General features: G+C 43.6%; 1 long non-coding RNA gene across 1 annotated transcript; it reads left to right on the top strand.

The window, feature by feature from the left end:
* The first annotated feature begins 2085 nt into the window (after nucleotides 1-2085).
* LOC135917791 (uncharacterized) lies at nucleotides 2086-6167 on the top strand. The gene is made up of 3 exons (XR_010569412.2): nucleotides 2086-2469; nucleotides 3240-3326; nucleotides 5973-6167. It is a non-coding gene; the product is annotated as an uncharacterized lncRNA (long non-coding RNA).
* The last annotated feature ends 374 nt before the right edge of the window (nucleotides 6168-6541 follow it).

Genomic DNA, 6541 nt, shown 5'->3' with positions numbered 1-6541 from the left:
CCTTTGTTAATGACGACGATGCTAATTAAGGCGCAGTTAATTACGACCTAGGAATTAAGTCACTCGAACTCATTACCTTGTGTGGGAATCGAACCCACGAACATTGTTGTTAATGAAGGCGATATTAATTGAGGTAATGTTAATTAATATATAGTCAATTAAGACACTCGAACCCACGATCTTCGGTGTTAATGAAGGCGGTGTTAATTGAGCACAGTTAAGATACAGTTATTTGAGGCACTCGAACCCACGACTTTTGCTAATGATGGTGGTGCTAATTAATGCACTGTTAATTAAGATCTAACAGTCAAGTCACTCGCACCCAGTACCTTGGGTGGGAATCGAACCCACGACCTTTGTTGTTAATGAAGGCGATGTTAATTAAGGTACTGTTAATTAATATAGTCACTTAAGGCACTCGATCCCACGGCCTTAGTTGGTAAAGTTTATGTTAATTAAGGCATATTTAATTAATATATTGTTAATGAAAACACTCGAACCCATGATCTTGTGTAGGAGTTGTGCCCACGAACGTTGTCGTTAATGAAGGCGATGCTAATTAATGTACAGCGAATTAAGATATAGTTGATGAAAGCACTCGAACCCATGACTATTGGTGGGAGTCGAACTCATGACCATTGGTGTTAATGAAGACGATGTTAAGTAAGGTACCGTTAATTAGGATACAGTTAATTAAGACACTCGGACCCTTGGCCTTTGCTGGGAGTGGTTTTGATTCATCGTTGGGGGCAGTCTAAAAGACAAAAATGAAGAAAACGATATAACACAGCGTGAGCGCCGAGTACTCTGGAAACGCTTCCGATATATCAGGGCTAGGCACAAAACAACGACGTCATTTTCTTTCCTTTTTAAAGAGCACTGTAAGATTGTGTTACCCCGTTATCACATTTGGTAAACAGAGCCAAACTATAGCGTATGCCTTGTTCTGGGCAGTTTGATTACTCGGATGTGTTACTAGTCTTTAAGTGGCAAACCGACAATTCTGCAGATTGACATGATCATGACATGGAAAACTGCGCGTAAAAAATTATGTGGTTTTACGTGCCAAAACCACTTTCTGATTATGAGGCACGCCGTAGTGGAGGACTCCGGAAATTTCGACCACCTGGGGTTCTTAACGCGCACCTAAATCTAAGTACACGGGTGTTTTCGCATTTCGCCCCCATTGAAATGCGGCCGCCGAAGCCGGGATTCGATCCCGCGACCTCGAGCTCAGCAGCCCAACACCACCATAGCCACTGAGCAACCACGACGGGGAAAAAAAGAAAAGAAAAAGAAACTGCGCGTAAGCGGCAGCGTCTATTTGCTGGAACGCACTGTAGTACTTGGTTGCACGCACATCGTACGCCTGCGCACACTTCTGGCATATACCACATAGGACAAATGCACGCTGCCGAGACATGTGGGTTTTTCGAGGAATCTTCGTGGGTAGCACGATCAACACAGAAGGCACGAGCGACAGGAGTGCAACCCGCGCACGTTAAACACGCCAACACGAAAGCAAGATACGGACGACAGGGGTGTAAGCTGCGCCACACGAGCAGATTTGATGATTTCCGACTGACACTGTTGCAACGGGCACTAAAACATCGCACACTGCACATGTGTCGCTCGGAGATCGCGTCAACGATGTCTGAGGCTATATAGTTGATGTGAACGACAGCAGGAAGTTATTTAAATTGAAGTGACGGCGCAGGTAGCACGGGGAGCAGCGAAATGCGTAATTCACTGTTTTTATGAGAGGTAACTGAAGTGAAAATCGTTCGAATAGCGTCACCGCAACGGCTTTCTATAGGGTTAACATTTTCAGATCTCGAAGGCCATGCTTTTGCTGGCTGCAGATAGCCGAAGCGATTCAAATTGAAAATGCGTTATAGAATTTCTTTCTATGCCAAGCTATAGCTCACAATATAGACTTATCTTTGGTTCTCTTTGTCTTGCAACAGCTATGCGCAATTAGGCAGCCGCACAAATCCTCAGATGACGCTAGCCGAGACATTGGCTGGCCCCAACCGACCTGTTCGTGGCGCCACCTACCGTCCCGTTTCCTATCCAATCCAATCCAATCAGTCTGTCGCTCTGTTTTCGAGTCGGTCGGGTGTGCGAGCTGCAACGATGTGCTTGTTAGATCGTGTGTTTTTGTGTTTGCTGTAACCAAATGTGACTTAGTTCGCGTGCGCATAAGCGCCACAGACAGCTTGTGTCTCGCTGCAAACTCGCCGTGTGCGTGGCGCGCCAGCGAAATGTGGACCAACGATGTTCATGCTGTGGAGTGCGTTCCCTTTGTCTCTGGTTCTCGTGGAAAGTTGGGTGGACGTCGCGAAGAAATAATGCGTGTTGTTAGCGTGCCACTGCTCGTCCACTATGCACCGGTATGTCTGCTGGGAGTCGCATCGAAGCACTGGCAACTTGGAGGGCGCTTTTCGGCCGCGTCGGGCCGTTCAAAAGGTGAGTAACCGTGCTTGCTAACTACACACGTGTTGTGCGTGCTTCTCGTGTGGGCATAGGGTGCCTCGCGAACGTAGGAAAGAGAACTCCCACGACAACAGTGAAACCTATGCCGATGCTTGCTGGGTGTCAGAGTTTAGTTGCGCGAATTAATTGCCATAATGCAGAATTGAAAATCTTGATAAGCGTTTTCTTCTGATGAGAAAGATTACGTTCAGAAATAATCGTGTTCATCATGCGCGCTTGTGCGTGAGCTCCCGTTTTTCTGCTGAAGTCGCATGATAACGACTCATCTACCTCTTGACCGATTCTTACTGCTATGACGTTTCCTCGCTTATAAATGATTCGACGTTGTAGATAATCTCTGCTTACAAGGTTTTCGATTTACGAGCAGTATTGGGGAAAAAAAATGTAAGCAATCACAGCGTGCTACTAGTACAGGTTTGTTTTGAAGGGGTGTTGCCATAACTTCGACGTAAGTAAACATTACAAGGGATAGTTACTTAAAGTTATGAAAGAAACTCTAGAATCGTTATGTAAACAAACATTCATGTAATGCGCTGCTGCTCCTGCGTGTGAAATTTTGCCTTGTTGAAGGGGTCCCTGTTATCGTGACATTCATCAGTAACTTTGACTTTGTGCTCTGTTGCCACCCTGCACCAGTGCAGGCATTGTTTTCATGACTGTTTTTACATGCTCCTTGCATGTGTTCACTATGTGATAGTCTTACTGTGCCACAGCTATAAGTTAACACAGAATTCTCTTTGTAGTGGTGAAGCCGTGACCCACAACAGTGTCCACATAACCCGTGGCCATGGCTGCAGCAACACGGCGTGTAATCTGGATGGATATGTCAGGTATGCTTTAAGTGTACGTGTTCACAAAAGTAGGATCTCGGTATCATTAGTGGATAAGTGTATCGACATATTACTTAATGCATCTTGCTAAATAGGCTAAATATTTCTGCAACATCATTCCACTTGCTGCTTATTTGTGTTTGTAGATATTATGCACACATTATCTTGTTCTGTTAAAACTACACGTCGCATGTCCTGACGTTTAGTATTTTTCTCGCATCAATTGCTTGGCTGCAAGTCCATTTTATTTTTGCCTATTACACAGTATGTTTCTTTTTATCTTGGTTTGGAACTGTTTCTTATGCTGTAGCCCATATTTCCCTGTTTTCCTTTCTGCTTATGATACACACATGTGCTGTTTTTGTCCATGTAAGAATTCGAAGTGTAGTGTGCCATATATGTCACAGGTCTAAGCACGCAGTGTGCCTCCCATTGTTTAACATTGATATTTACAATCATGTCTGTCTTGTTCTCAGAATAACTGTCACTGGCAAATACACATTTGATGAACTAGAATTTCTTGAAATGAAATAGGAAGGCCAGTATTCATTGTGCTGCAGTTACTTAAGTAGTGAGGTGTTTTCTGGTAAGCTTTCTATTTTTTCTCTCACTTTCTTCGTATTCTTTTCTTTGCAAGCTGCCCTTATTCATGCTGGTAGGCATTGTAGCAGTTGTGAGTGTGTTTACTGCAGCAATGTCGCAGCTAGTTTGCACACACTACAGGATGCCAACAGATACCCATCACTGTTTTTGTGCATTTCTGAGAACCAGCTGTGTCCACTCAGCGAAACTTGTAGTGTCCATTTGAATTTACCAATCAGTTCATGTAACATTTCAGGACAAAATTTACGCAGTGAGAGAAGGGAGACTATGCAACATGACCTTGGCTAACAACTGACTGTTTAAGTTGTTGGAAGGACTAACAAAAATAGCACTGGATGTGCACTTGTGTTGTGCACCAGTTAATTTGAGAGGGATGGCAGAAGTTATAATTCAAAGGCATAAAATCATGGTAAATGGTCTCTGCATAAAAAGAAGTAAATAGGCACAGACTAATTTCTATCCCTTGTAATCTACAAAGGATGCCTTTCTTCACGCATTGATAATGGGGGCTGGCTCACACTTATTGTTATTTATGTGGTGCGCCTGACTGATTTATCTTGCCAATTTTCAGCCATGGGTGAAAACAGATAAACAATCCTAATCTGGCCTGAAGCCCCATTGCAGATATGTGTGGCCAAGTCGGACGAGCATACTGGTCTTTTGAATGAAATATGGTGATCTCACAGGTACATATTTAGGCACCAGCCAGTCTGCGCTATGTACATTTGACCACATGTGAAAGGAATACAGCACAGTGCCTCTGACACGCACTGGACAAATTTGGTGCCACCTTTAACCAAGCAAGCCTCGCTTGCCTCCTTGCATTTCTCAATTCAATTTTCAATTCAATCAGTTCATGTAACTTTTCAGGACAAAATTTGCGCAGCGAGGGAAGGGAGACCATACAACATGACTGTTGTGCATATGCTGCCTAATTTATTTTTGCTGAAAATATACGTTCATTGCAGTCCACAAGTGAATTGACAAAGGCACCCAGGCATTGGAGGCTTGCTTAGTTAAAAATACCCAAAATTTGTCTCGTATCTTTCAGGGTTAATGTAGGCTACTCTTTTGATCACGTGCATATTTGGTCCAATGTACATCGAGCACGCTGACTAGCCGGTGCCTCAGCATGCGCCTAGGAGAGCACCATAATTCACTCAAAGGACCAGTGTGCTCGTCTTATTTGACCATGCATTGACACGACAAGCTGTGCACTGGATTTAGCTTGTTTATCTGTTTCGTTCGCCTATGGCAACCGACTGATACAACAAAATCAGTGAAGAATACCACAGCCAAAAATGGGACGTGTGTCAGTCGACGCTCATTATGATTGCATGACAAAGAGGAATACTCTCTAATGACATGGCATAGCAACCACCATGCTTATTTATTAAATTATTTTTATGCAAGCTTGTTTGTCATGCTTCTACGCATTTGTTTTTCAACTTGTGCCCTCCCTCTGAAAGCAGTGCTCGGGTGTAAATGATAAAAAACCCCAGACATGGTGTGGTGTATTTCTTGAATGGGATATATGCCATCATTCAGGAGGCCAACACATGCATGACATAGTAGGCTTGGAATGTATGAGAACTGTGCCCGTAGCTGATGCAAATATTCTATAACGACTGGCACTTGGATGTCTCTGGGATGCATTGGGTTGCCCATACACAAACACTCCTACGCTCATTTCCATGCCAAGTAATTAGTGAGAATTTCTCATTCACGCTAGCAATCCACAGACACTGCTGTCCTTTGTCAAGTGGAAACCGATATAGCTGAAGCAGTTCACGACATGTACACACGCCACAGCTGATCCATGTTGCACATTTGTTCAGCCAAGAGCAATTTCTGCTTACTGTAGTTACTGCTGCACCCAAAGGCCACACAGTGGTTCCTCAACTTTGTGTGAACCGACACCACATAAATTTTTCGCAGAACTAGCTATAACGTCTCCAGACCGTTCTGCAGCAAGTGATACAGCGTGTATTTCTGTGGTTGATTGCCAAGTTTTGTTAATTATCTGTCCTTTCTACCATGCAGGGTACACATGCACTTACTTCAAGATGACGACACTCCACCTCAAGAACAGCCTCTCCTCAGTGATAAGTAGCGAGATTAAATGAAAGGGAGATATCACATCCGTAACCAGGCTGATACTGTGTTTTCCTTTCATTTAACCTCCTTCTGCATTTAAGGAAGCATTGATATGCCCAATAAATGTTTTTGTTAAATTTCTTTCGTTGAGTAATGTCTGACATGCAGCATATGTAGGGCCCATGTACATGTCAGAAGTGCTGCATCTTCACTGGACATACATGCATACAGGCTGCATATATATAGCACCAAAGATAGTCACGCACAGGTAACATATTTAAATAAGGTCTGACTGCCATTGGGACACATGAGAAAATGTTACCACACGTGGTGGCCAATTTTGTTATAGGAGTAATACGAGCACCGGCAGTCTAATGTATAAGCTCATTAGAGATTCGCTAGGAAGACGTGAGAAAGTCACAAGAAAACTGCTTTGGAGCGCACATTAGGAAGACATTTCATGCTCACAAGAAAAGCACTCGTCAAGAGTTCTACAGAAAGACGGTGGCCAATAT

The sequence above is a fragment of the Dermacentor albipictus genome, unplaced genomic scaffold, assembly GCF_038994185.2.
Source record: "Dermacentor albipictus isolate Rhodes 1998 colony unplaced genomic scaffold, USDA_Dalb.pri_finalv2 scaffold_13, whole genome shotgun sequence".
Taxonomy (NCBI): Eukaryota; Metazoa; Arthropoda; class Arachnida; order Ixodida; family Ixodidae; genus Dermacentor; species Dermacentor albipictus.
The sequence above is the reverse complement of the archived record's forward strand: the minus strand, read 5'-3'. Positions and strand labels throughout refer to the sequence as shown.